The 13,123-nt window shown below is 43.3% G+C and overlaps 1 pseudogene; it reads left to right on the top strand.

Moving 5' to 3' along the window:
- Nucleotides 1–1,693: 1,693 nt before the first annotated feature.
- LOC108714941 overlaps nt 1,694–13,123 on the top strand; it is a 42,701-nt pseudogene continuing 31,271 nt past the window's right edge.

Raw genomic sequence — 13,123 nt, 5'->3', positions numbered from 1 at the left:
ACTACATCTTCTGAGGTACCGTGTTACACTAGTGTGCCAGGGTTGGGGTCTAGTTGGCCGGCTGTGACGGGTGGTAGAAGGTGCAAGGGAGTCAAGTGCTGTTGAAAGGGCATCGTTGTAGAGAGAAGCTGCCATATTGGGACAGGAGAGAGTATTAATATGAGATATGGATTGCGCTGATACTGTTGATAATTGTTGTGGTTCAAAGGCATTAAGGTTTCTGTACGTGTGGGTAGAGAGAGATGGTTGTGAAGGTGCAGGTGAAAGCAGTATCTGAAAGGAGAGTAGATGATGGTCAGACAGAGGGTAGGGAGAGTTAATTAAGTTGGATGGGCAGCATGAGTGGCAGAATATAAGGTCAAGAGCATGACCCTCGATGTGGGTAGGTGAGTCGGTCCACTGAGAGAGACCAAAAGAAGCTGTTAGAGAGAGAAGTTTAGAGGTGGCAGCAGAAGCAGAGTTGTCAATGGGGATGTTGAAGTCCCCTAAAATGAGAGCAGGTGTCAGAGATTAAGCTGGCCATGGACGCAAAGATAAAGTCGTACAAACCAAAGGTTCTTACGATTTTTGGACCGTGTGTGGATTGTCCCGACATTTTTTGTACCTTGGCAATTGGTCATTTAGTCCATTGGACTGGTTAGAAGATTTCTGTTTGCTAACAATAGTATCTCTAACGATATCAGCAGGTGACTGTCACGACTATTTGTCAGACATAACTTTCGCACGATTGCTGTCACTGGCAGAACATCGTCGGATTTGTAGGGATGCACCAAATCCACTATTTTGGATTCGGCTAAACCCCCGACGAATCCTTCACGAAAGATTCGGCCAAATACCGACCCGAATACTAATCCTAATTTGCATATGCAAATTAGGGGTGGGAAGGGGAAAACTTTTTTTACTTCTTTGTTTTGTGACAAAAAGTCACACGATTTCCCTCCCAACCCTAATTTGCATATGCAAATTAGGATTCCAATTCGGTTTGGCTGGGCAGAAGGATTGGCCCGAATCCGAATCCTGCTGAAAAAGGCCGAATCCTGACCGAATTCTGGATTCGGTGCATCCCCACTGATTTGTGGAACTAAGAGCCTGGTATTAACAGTCTAAATCTGCTTATATCTCACAAAACGCTGAAAATAAATTAATATAGACTGCAAAAGTGCTTAGAGGAAGTTCACATCAATTAATTGTTTGGGTTTAGATCCTCTTTAATACTGTACTACAGCTCGCAGTGGCATCTTCCATTGTATCTGTACTACAAGAAGACCACTATTGGGATGTGCCGGTAAGAAAGGCTTCCATTTCATGTTAGAAACAGGGAAAGTCCAGACTCATCAATTACCAGCTTTGTAACTGTCACCACTAAACTTGATCCAGTCCCCGTTCTAACTTGCCATTTGTTTTCATCTCTTCTGTCTGTGGCCTCATCCGTGTCAGTAAGCATTCCCAGATTCCTCCACCCCAGTAACGTCTTCCCTTGACTTTTGTTTGAACAAATAAAAGAGTTTTGCAGTTGATATTGCAAAAAAAAAATTCCCCTGTAATTAGGCTGCAGTCAGCCGAGCTGGAACTTGTAGCTATGAAAATAATCTGGGCTGAAGGTATGCCGAACATGTCTCCTCGGCTTGTCAGATGTCATTGCAACACAGGGTTGGGGCCAAGTAGGAAGTGCAGGGATGTGTTGGCTAAACGGAGGAAATACTGAGCCACAAAAGCAGGAGGCGGCGTGTTGGTTGGAGACAACAAGGCTTTAAATGTAAGACAAGAGGTTGAAGGGAATTCAAGTGGGTGTGCCTTTGGCTGGAGATGGAAATTGATACCCCGTTATGGCCCAGTAGAAGTAAACATAAGACTAGACCTTGTACTTAGCTGCCGTACCTGTAGTTTTTGAGATACTAAGTGGTTAATAGAGTTCTCACTAAACTGAACATTTTTTCTCCTTGGTAGGGAGGTGTCAGACAGGGAGATTAGTCGCTCAGTGACAAATCTTATCTACTGCGGGCAAATAATCTCCCCGCACTGTCTTCCCGCCGGTAACAATATGAATCGCCAGTGGGATCGATTTGGATTTCCGAAGAGGCAACTTCGGAAATCTGAAGCGGTCCTGCCAGCGATTTGTATTCTTGCCGGCAGGAAGGCAATGCGGGGAGATTAGTCGCCGACAGTAGAGGAGATTTGTCACTGGGCGACTAATCTCCCCATCTGCCACCACCCTTAGATAACTTGGCCGTCCTATTTGGAATTTGGACATTACTGCTGACTTGGGCACAAATCAGTTTCTTGTTTACACCAGGGTAATCACTGACCTTTTAATATTTGTATTCTCATATGAGGGACAATGGTTGTAGACCTCACCCCTGTTCCACCCCAACCATAGCTAGCCAGTGCACACCCACCCATTTTCTAACAAAGCCCTGTTTGTTTTATGACTTGTGTTGCAGTACTGTCACTTGAAACTTGGAACCATTGGAAGATGTATAGATGTACAGGTATGGGACCTGTTATCCAGAATGCTCTGGACCTGAGGCTTTCCAGATAACGGTTCTTTCCATCATTTTGATCTTCATTCCTTAATTTTACAAGAAAATCATGTAAACATTCAATAAACCCAATAGGCTGTTTTTTGCTTCCAATATGGATTAATTATATCATAGTTGGGATCAAGTACAAGGTACTGTTTTATTATTATAGAGAAAACGGAAATAATTTTTAAAAATTTGGATTATTTGGATAAAATGGAGTCTATGGGGGACAGCCTTTCTGGATAATGGGTTTCTGGATAAGGGATCCCATACCTGTACTGCTAAAATCATACAAAATTGATATTTGTACAAATTTCAGTTGGGGAGATGATCCTGACTAATAGCAGAAGGGTAAACTTTTTGTTTGGGGAGGCTTCAGGAAGAAGGCTTTTTATTGGAGAGGTCTAATTATAGAGCATTATAGTCTCTACCTATGCAATGCCCAATGTATTTTTGCCATGGCTGGTGGTCAGTTCATTGATTGCCATTTGGTCAAGTTTGGCTGAAAATATTTAAGTTTTGTGACAAGGAATCCTGAATATGAAATTCCAATGAAAGTGGTAATAGAGGCACGCCTCCCTTCTAATTCCTCAGCCCTCTATTCGCTTGACCTGAGAGGGCCAGCTGATTGGATCGTGGTAATCTGGTCATCCAAGTGCATGGTCAGATTGCATGTGATCTAATTAGTCGGCTTGCTGCCCAAGAAATCAGATTAAAATGAATGAACTTGATAGAGTCCAGGAGGATAGAGATACTGGGTACCCATGGCCATTGCAGTGCTATCAAGGTTTCTTTGCTGCAGAACTGACACAGGGGGTCAAAGTCATTAGTTGAGGGCAACATACATTATTTGTTCAAATTAACGTTTACAACAATCCACTTCACTGGGGGATAAAAACTGACTCTGGATAGATCAGTTAATTTACTAGTAGCTAGGAAGCTTCCCAGGTTCCGCTCAACATCACCCTCTGGACCCTTCCATGAAGCTCCTTCACCTGGAGGGGAGGGTGAACAAGACTTGGAAAGATCTTGGCGGGGAAGACTGGGATAGATCATGTAAAATTTTTGAAGGGAGTACACATTTGACACCTCTGCAGGCCCAGACTGACAATCTGTAGATGCCAGAGGGGATGCTGTAAGATGCCATGGAAAGTTGCTATTGATTCGGCTGGGGGTTGAAATGTCAGGGTCTGTTTTGAATCCCAGGCCTTCACCTCTATAACTAGTGGCAGTTTGCAGGAGCTTTATCTAAAAGCCCATGGTGCAGTCCCTTTGCATAGCACCCCGAAAACCACCAAATGGCTGATTTGCTGTTATGGGCTACTCAGAGCAGCCTCTTTCTTTCCCCTGACAACTTCTTCCTTGACTACTTGCTGGTCAGACTGGTCAGAAAATGACCAGCATGTGGCGCTGTTGTCACCAAATTCATTCATATTAACAGTAAATGTATCCCTTAATATCTTGGAATAAAAATAAAATAAATAATGAATTTACCTTCATTATTGCAAACGTGCTTAGAATTGCAACCTCATCAATTTTACATTCACTTATTTTAAAGGAATTGTTCAGTATAAAAATAAAAACTGGGTAAATAGATAGGCTGTGTAAAATAAAAAATGTTTCTAATATAGTTAGTTAGCCAAAAATGTAATGTATAAAGGCTGGAGTGACTGGGTGTGTAACATAATAGCCAGAACACTACTTTCTGCTTTGCAGCTCTCTTGGCTTCCACTGAGTAACCAATCAGTGACTTGAGGGTAGGGTTGCCACCTTTTCTGGAAAAAAACATTTATCTTTTTTCCCTATTAATAACATTGGGATCAACCATCATTTTTACCGGCCAGGCTGGTAAAATACCAGCCAAGTTGCAACCCTACTTGAGTTGCTTTTGAATCTGAGCTGAATGCTGAGGATCAATTGCAAACTCACTGAACAGAAATGTACCATGTGGCCCCCCTTCAAATCACGTCAAGTCTAAAGGTGGTCATACACGGGCCGATAAAAGCTACCGACAGACTGTGTCGGCAGCTTATTGGCCCGTGTATGGGGGCCCCCGACAGGCTTCCCCGATCGAGATCTGGCCGAAAGTCGGCCAGATCTCGATCGGATGGGTTTAAAAATCCCGTCGGATCGCGGCCGCATCTGTTCGTTGATGCGGTCCCGCGATCCGACCGCCCGTTTGCCGAATGCTAGGATCCGATCGTTGGGCCCTAGGGCCCACGATCGGATCTGCCCGATATTGCCCACCTCAAGGTGGGCATATCGGAGGGAGATCCGCTCGTTTGGCGACATCGCCAAACGAGCGGATCTTTCCATGTATGGCCACCTTAACTCAGAGTTATAGAGCTGAAAAGCAGGAAGTAGCGTTCTGGCTATTATGTTAGACATCCAGTCACTCCAGCCTTTATACATTACATTTTTGGCTAACTAACTATATAAGAAACGTACTTTATTTTGCACAGTCTATCTATTTATTCAGTTTTTATTTTTACACTGAACGGTTTACTTATCCTTTAAGTGTGATAGAATAGCTGATTGTGTGCACTCTAGAGGAGCAGCCATGTTGCTTTTTATTATCAACAGGCTCTAGTAGCACTCATCTAGCAGGACTTTACTGCTTCTTCTGCTCTTGTCCTCTCCTTATGGCCAACTGCTGCCGTGCTTAGTTCAGTAGAGGGAAGGAGGCAGTAGCACCACTAGTAAAATTAGAATAAAACCTGGTTTCCAGTTTATCAACAGGTTTCTGGGAATCTTTCTCCCCTGTCCTTACACTAATTGCTTGCCAGTGGTGATAATGCTTCTTGATTCATTGTGTTTCCACGGTGTAAATCTTGTTAATTAAAATTTCTCGCCGCACCCCAGAGCCATATGATAAGTCTGTGTTAGACACATGCAGTGACTGATAACATTCTGCTCGCACAAGGATCCAATTACCAACGTTGATTGCAATTAAGCAGTCTGCTATGTGTAATTAGAAGTCTCGTTCTGTGCTCCTGTGATCTATGAAAGACCTGTGGTTTCCCCCTGCCTGTCTTCTGGTGCTACGCACAGCAACGGGATCTATCATGGGCTAATTGTGTGTAAATATTTATTCTCTGTTGGAATGTCATGTACTATATGCATGTTTACTATATATGTTGCCTCTATGACAGGTACTTTATGATACGGGCGTGCTTCCTGCAAAGGGGTGCACTGTATTACATCACTGCCCGGAGGCACAGGAACAGTTCCATAGTCAGGCAGGCTATTTGACTTGGCTCTGAATCAAAGCACCTTGCAGTGTCGGACTGGGACACCAGTGGCCTACCCAAAAACCTTAGACCAGGGGCCCACCCAAAAACCTTAGACCAGGGGCCCACCCAAAAACCTTAGACCAGGGGCCCACCCAAAAACCTTAGACCAGGGGCCCACCAAAAAACCTTAGATCAAGGTCCCACTCTCAGTACTATTTTTCTTCCTCTGCTTACTCAACCTCTATTCTCCTAGTCTCTTTTCTCTAAATAGTTTAATCTACTATTCCATCTATTTAGCCTTTTTGTTCTCATAGAAATAGGGAATGGCCATGCAATAGGCCAAATGTTTAGCAACATGAAGACTCACTGACACCTGGGTCCACCGGGAGTTTTCCTGGTATCCCTGTCGGTCAGTCGGACACTGGCACCTTGTCTTCAGCAGAACAAGTCACTGAACCCGGTAAGTTCAGGGGAGATGTAAAGGGGTTTACTTGGCACTTTTGTGGCTCCTTGCCATGTATTCCTAACTTATCCTTGCCCCATCTCTGCCAGTCAATCTATTCTGGCCCAATTGGAGAGGACTGCATCACTGTGCCAATGCACCTGGTTTTTATGCAACCAAAACTTGCCTCCAAACCAGGAATTCAAAAACAATTACCTGCTTTGAGGCCAATGGGAGCAATATCCAAGGGGTTGGAGAGCAACATGTTGCTCACAGGCCACTAGTTGGGGACCACTGTGCTAGATATTGGTCAGGACTATGGCCAGGTTAATGCAGATGGCATAGAGAGTTTTCTTTCTCCTGGTATATTGCAGCCAGGAGTAGTGCCTAAAATAACCCTTTCTGCCTAATACGGGCTGTCATTTATGTGAATAGGAGGTAACACGGGGGCAGTTTTCAGCACGTCACCACTAGCTCAAATGTAGAGGAGGAACCACTTTGTGTACGTCAGCCTCAGCCGTAAGATCTGCTCATAGGGAAAGGTCACCAAATGAGTGGATCTCTGCCCTGTTTGACCATCAATCTCCTTTTCCAAATTGGGCTGATCTGTTCTTGCCCCAGGGGCAATGAATAGGTTATACAGAGGGCTTATGGAGATGGTCAAGGCTGCATCAACACATTGATTCAGCCCTTGCCCAACTGGATTTTCAGATCTGCCCAATAGATATCTGGCAGATGTTAAGCCAGATATTAGTTGGGCCAAGCTTGAGCCAATAAGCTACTGGCTTGGTCTAAAGGGGCTGAGTTGGCAGGTTATAGTGGCTCCTGCCTGGCCTTGGATCTGTTCAAGCCATGTACGTATTATAAAAGAACATATTTATCACACAATCAACATAGGAACCGGCTATTTAAGATAACAATGGAGATTTTACCGCCCAAGAGAGATTTTACATTCACCAGAAAGGCTGGGCAGTCCGAGAGGCCAAAACTCAACTCATTACAGTCATGTTTCAAAGGGCAAATTGTTCCTACATGAATGAGCATGTTGAGCAACTACAGATATACTGTGAAAGAAATTCCATCTCTCAAGAGTAGGACTTTAAGAGCGAAATATTTCCAAGTTCCTTTTATCATCTAAAAGTGCTAGGCGTTGTGTTTATTACGTGAAGAAGTATCTGTGTATTTATATGTCAATGCAAGCTGCCATATCGCTTGCTCCAGCACAGGCGATGATTCTGTATGCCTTGATGGTGCTGTTCTGTTATATCCTGTGCTGAATTTTTGTGTGTATTTCCTTAGCTGAGAGGGCAGTTTGCCAACTTGTGTGTAAATGTGCAGAAGAGGAATGTTTATTACACATAGTAAAGTGGATATCACACTGAGTGAAGTTCAATGAAACCATTAAAGGAGACATATAAGATAAATGAAAAATCCCTAATTTTGTAGGCGATTATAAGTAACATATGGTGTTGCTTTTACATGGTGCTAAAAATGTATATTATCTTTAAAGGGATACTGTCATGTTAATAGTGCTGCTCCAGCAGAAATCTGCACTGAAATCCAATTCTCAAAAGAGAAAACAGATTTTTTTATATTTAATTTTGAAATCTGACATGGGGCTAGACATATTGTCAGTTTCCCAGCTGCCCCAGTCATGTGACTTGTGCTCTGATAAACTTCAGTCACTCTTTACTGCTGTACTGCAAGCAGCCTAACAAAAGAACAAAGGGAAGATAACGAGATAGCAGCTCCCTAACACAAGAGAACAGCTGCCTGGTAGATCTAAGAACAGCACTTTATAGTAAAAGCCAAGTACCACTGAGACTGATTCAGTTACATTAGGTAGGAGAAATAACAGCCTGCCAGAAAGTGGTTCCATCCTAAAGTGCTGGCACAAGTCACATGACTGTGGCAGCTGGGAAACTAACAATATGTCTAGCCCCATGTCAGATTTCAAAATTGAATATAAAACAATCTGTTTTCTCTTTTGAGAATTGGATTTCAGTGCAGATTTCTGCTGGAGCAGCACAATTAACTGATGCGTTTTGAAAAAAAACATGTTTTCCCATGACAGTGTCCCTTTAAAAATAGCCCCTTTAAAAATAGCCCCTTTATTGGAGCTCCCTATAGATGTTCTATGGTCCCTGTCTGTGTTTCAAATGATGAGTGGGCGTGTCCTAACAGTCCCTCCCAGAAATACAGTACGAGGGGGCAGCCAATCACAGCCCTGCAGTCACACAAGCACAGACAGGCTTCAGTTCCCTATCAGGTCCTGCTAGTTGCTGATTGGTTCCTGTCTTACAGTGCAGTGAGCTGAGAGCCGCTGGCACAGCCTGGGAATTCTGGGAGCAGGAAGTGGAAGAGAAGGGAGGGATTATTAGGGTTTTTGCAGAAATATTTAATAAATCAGCCTGAAAAAAATATTTTTTAAAGCACAATTCTTCTATATCTAAATGAGCATAACGCACTGGTAGGTTCTTATTTTTTACACCAAATGTCTCCTTTAATGTCAGCCTTTAGTTGCTTTAAAACTGGGTGGGGTAAAAAAAAAAAAAACTGGGTGGGGTCCTGAGGCCTGACACTTCAAAAAGAGGGAACACTGCTCTAAACTTCTTGTGGGCCAAACAGTTATCCTATCGGCTTATGGGTCCTTCTTACATTGCCAACAGGACAGCACCATGCCACAGAAAGGAAAGTTCTGGGAATCCATTAAAGTAGTTACCCAGTACCTGCATTCTGCTTCCTCAACCTTTTTCAGCAATCCCCCAGTTTCCACCATAACAATAGCAGTGGTACTCTTCTACAAAGTGAAGCTTTATAGCCACTGTATTTGCCCTCAAGTTGGGTTAAATACTTTCAGCCTTGCCTAAGCTATCATTATTTCAAGCTGATTGGCCACATCTTTCTTTTTTTCTTTAAACAGTCGCCCTCCACCAGATGTCAGCAGAAGCTATGGCCATGGCAAGTTTATAGTTCTTTTAGCTGTTCCAGGATGTCCATTGCAGCTTCCTAGCTGCCTAACTGACACTTTAGTAGAGTTCAGTACTTACAGTAGCAAGCCCCAACAAGCGGGGTCACAGTGGGTTTCTGCTGACTTACCCATGTCAGTGTTTTTTGCTGAGGTGTATCATTCCAAGTGTATGAGGTCAACTTTATTTGGCTTACATTTCCCAGAAATCTCAGCAAGTCAGCCTAAAATTACATGAGAGTTTCTGGTTCTTTCTCACCTCTGTCCAGTTCACCTTGACTTTTTGACATTTAGACCAGGTAAATGTTTTTTCCGACTTCATGGGTTCAAGATCCTATTCCCTTTGCAGTCTTAATATTTGGTCAGGCCCCAGTGAGCTCATAAAAAATAGCTTTTACAGATAGATACAAGTAAAGCCTCTTATAGCAACCACACTGCTATAGCTCTAGGACAGCAAATAGGCAAATACTCTAAATCTGATTCTAACTGGGCTCAAAATTGAATCCTTCAATTCATTGCATCACCATAAACGGCCAACCTGTAGGCTGAAACAATATGGTCACCTAGCGGCTTTCCATGGACATAATGTTTCAAGACAGTCTGTACATAACAGGCCTGCACCCAGTAGTTAGGGACAGTATGGTAAATTCATTTTGGGGAAAGTCATCATTGATGTTCTGAGTATCTACAAGTAATAGGCTTTCCCCAACTATGATGGTGAAGCCTATCTCTGCAGTCACATCATTTTGGCTAGCAGTGGAGACTAAAACTAAGGGGCTCGTTTATGCAGGACTATAAAGAGCATTTTGAAGACTTCTTGTAAGTAACAGTAAGGTGAACGCACAAAGCTATCTGCTTTATTATCCAACAGAAATCTATTTATTCTCCTGGGGCCCAGAGATCAGATATCCGAGTTTATCTGCAAAAAGCTAAATACTATATGAGCAGAGCATGGCCTGAACTGACGTAGTGTTTGTGTCAGTCTAGTGCAGATCTGGGAGGGCTTCCTTGTCTCTCTGCATTTGATTGAGCATGGCCCATTTATTTTTACTTCCCTGTGTATGGAGCAGTTTGACCCTTGCTGAGGAAAGTCATCAATAGCAGCCAATCAGGTAATTTCTCACACACTTATTACAGCTCATCGTTCATAATTCTGCAACTTAAAGGGATTCTGTCGTGATTTTTATGGTGTAGTTTTTATTTCTAAATTACACTGCAAATAATTAACTGCAAATATTGGTGTGTAGGCGCCATCTCAGGTCATTTTGGCCATGTGCTTTCAGAAAGAGCCAGTGCTGCACTATGGAACTGCTTTCCGACAGGCTGTTGTTTCTCTTACTCAATATAACTGAAGGCGTTGCAGTGGGACATGGATTTTTACTATTGAGTGCTGTTCTTATATCTACCAGAGGGCTGTTATCTGGTTACCTTCCCATTGTTCTGCTGATGGGCTGTTGGGTTGGGGGGAGGGAGGGGGTGATATCCCTCCAACTTGCAGTGCAGCAGTAAGGGTAAGGGCACATGCTAAGATTCAAGGAGATTTAGTCGCCCGGCGACAAATCTGCAATTCTTCGGGCGACTAATCTCCCTGAAAAGCCTTCCCATCGGCTATAATCTAAATAGCCGGCGGGATAGCACTAGGAGCACTTTGTTCCCCGTGAGGCAACTTTGGACAACTTCGGAAAACAAAGTGCTCCAAGTGCCATCCCTCCAGCGAGATAGATTTTAACCAGTGGGAAGGCTTTTTCGGGGAGATTAATAGCCAGAAGAAGCGTCGATTTGTTGCCGGGCAACTGAATCCCCCCAAATCTTCGCATGTGCCCTTACCCTAAAGAGTGACTGAGTTTTATCAGAGCACAATTCACATGACTGGGTGCACCTGGAAAACTGACAATATGTCTAACCCCATGTCGGATTTAAAAATGAAATATTAAAAAATCTGTTTGCTCTTTTGAAAAATTAATTTCAATGAAGTCTGCTGAGCAGCACTATTAACTGATGCATTTTGGAAAAAAAACATGTTTTCCCATGACAGTATCCCTTTAACACCACTGCTGTCTGTGTCCAAATAAATTCAGTTATTGGCTGATATTGCATCCCCACCATAGCTTCCTTGGCAGATCTAGTGTGTGGATTTTGGATACTTCTGTAAGCAGAGCACTTGACGGTTCTGTTCTGCATCAGTTGTGGTATATAACCTACTGATCTGTCGGATCATCTGATAACCAATGAACACCTTCTCCAATGCATGCATTTATACGAATTCTGCATCCAGGAAACCCATGCTTTAATGGTGATCATGGTATTGACTGTTACGTTATAGCTCATTATGACGCCTGATCGGATCGATTGATCCCGGGGCCAAGTGCAGGACTGAAGACTTGGCCCACTTTTCTGTAGTTGTCCGAAGCAGCTTCTGTTTCGAGCAGCCAATCCAATCAGGCATGAGCTATAACTTAAAGGGATACTGTCATGGGAAAAAATTTTTTTTCAAAATGAATCAGTTAATAGTGCTGCTCCAGCGGAATTCTGCACTGAAATCCATTTCTCAAAAGAGCAAACAGATTTTTTTATATTCAATTTTGAAATCTGACATGGGGCTAGACATATTGTCAATTTCCCAGCTGCCCCAAGTCATGTGACTTGTGCTCTGATAAACTTCAATCTCCCTTCACTGCAAGTCGGAGTGATATCACCCCCTCCCTTTTCCCCCCCAGCAGCCAAACAAAAGAACAATGGGAAGGGAACCAGATAGCAGCTCCCTAACACAAGATAACAATTGCCTGGTAGATCTAAGAACAACACTCAATAGTAAAAACCCATGTCCCACTGAGACACATTGAGTTACATTGAGAAGGAAAAACAGCAGCCTGCCAGAAAGCATTTCTCTCCTAAAGTGCAGGCACAAGTCACATGACCAGGGGCAGCTGGGAAATTGACAAAAATGTCTAGCCCCATGTCAGATTTCAAAATTGAATATAAAAAAATCTGTTTGCTCTTTTGAGAAATGGATTTCAGTGCAGAATTCTGCTGGAGTAGCACTATTAACTGATTCATTTTGAGAAAAAAAATTTTTCCCACCATTAAAGCATGGTTAACATCTGGTTCCATGTATGAACAATCTGGAACTTGGCAACAGAAACCAAAGCCCCCCCCCATAAATTTGCCACCTATCTGAGTGCCCCACATTGGCAAACTTTCCATTGCCTGGCTGTGTGTACAAGGCAAAGGTTCTTATAAATACACATGTAGACTGCTGGCTTTACTGCTCCAGTTGGCTGTCTCTGCAGCACGGAGGTAAGAAAGCCCAGGCAAACATATGGGCTCAGTGGGACTGTTGTGGTTACAACAGCTGGCTCCAGTTTAGCTCGGTCATTTTATGCTTCCTTATGAAAGATCAGAGCCTCCATGGACAGCCTGTGTGTGTTCTGTTGGGGAATTAAGGGTTTGGACATGCTGGAAAGATGACTGTCCCCTTTGGCCTCCTCCTTGTTTATTTATTCTTCTATTCTTGCAACTGCAGTTTCCAAAGGAGAGGAGCTTTCAGTTTATTTTCATGTTCCCGCAGCGATGGAGTCCAGCTCCAATCTCCAATAAGCATTAGAAATAACTGGAACCCCCCAGGGGCACATCAGAGTGTTTTCAAGCATGAAAGGAGCTGCTTTGTGGCTGGCAATGTCCCACTCCATGTTTGGGTCCTAAGGATGTTGTCCACCTGTGCCAGCAGGTCCGATGAGCTGTCTGCTTGTGGAAATAAACAAATCTAATATATATAGCTGGCCGCATTCAGGCTAGAACTTAAGCCAAGCATGTTATATATATATTATTCCGGCTGAACTGCTCAAGGGAGATCACCAAGGCTTTCAGTATAAAAATACTTTGAAGGGAGCACACGCAACGCTGATTATTACCTTTCTGCATGGAAATTCTAAATTTTGCTTTGCAACTTGGGGCCACG

Source organism: Xenopus laevis, chromosome 4S, assembly GCF_017654675.1.
Source record: "Xenopus laevis strain J_2021 chromosome 4S, Xenopus_laevis_v10.1, whole genome shotgun sequence".
In the NCBI taxonomy this organism is placed as follows: Eukaryota; Metazoa; Chordata; class Amphibia; order Anura; family Pipidae; genus Xenopus; species Xenopus laevis.
Note: the sequence above shows the minus strand (reverse complement) of the source record. Positions and strands in the feature narration are given on the sequence as shown.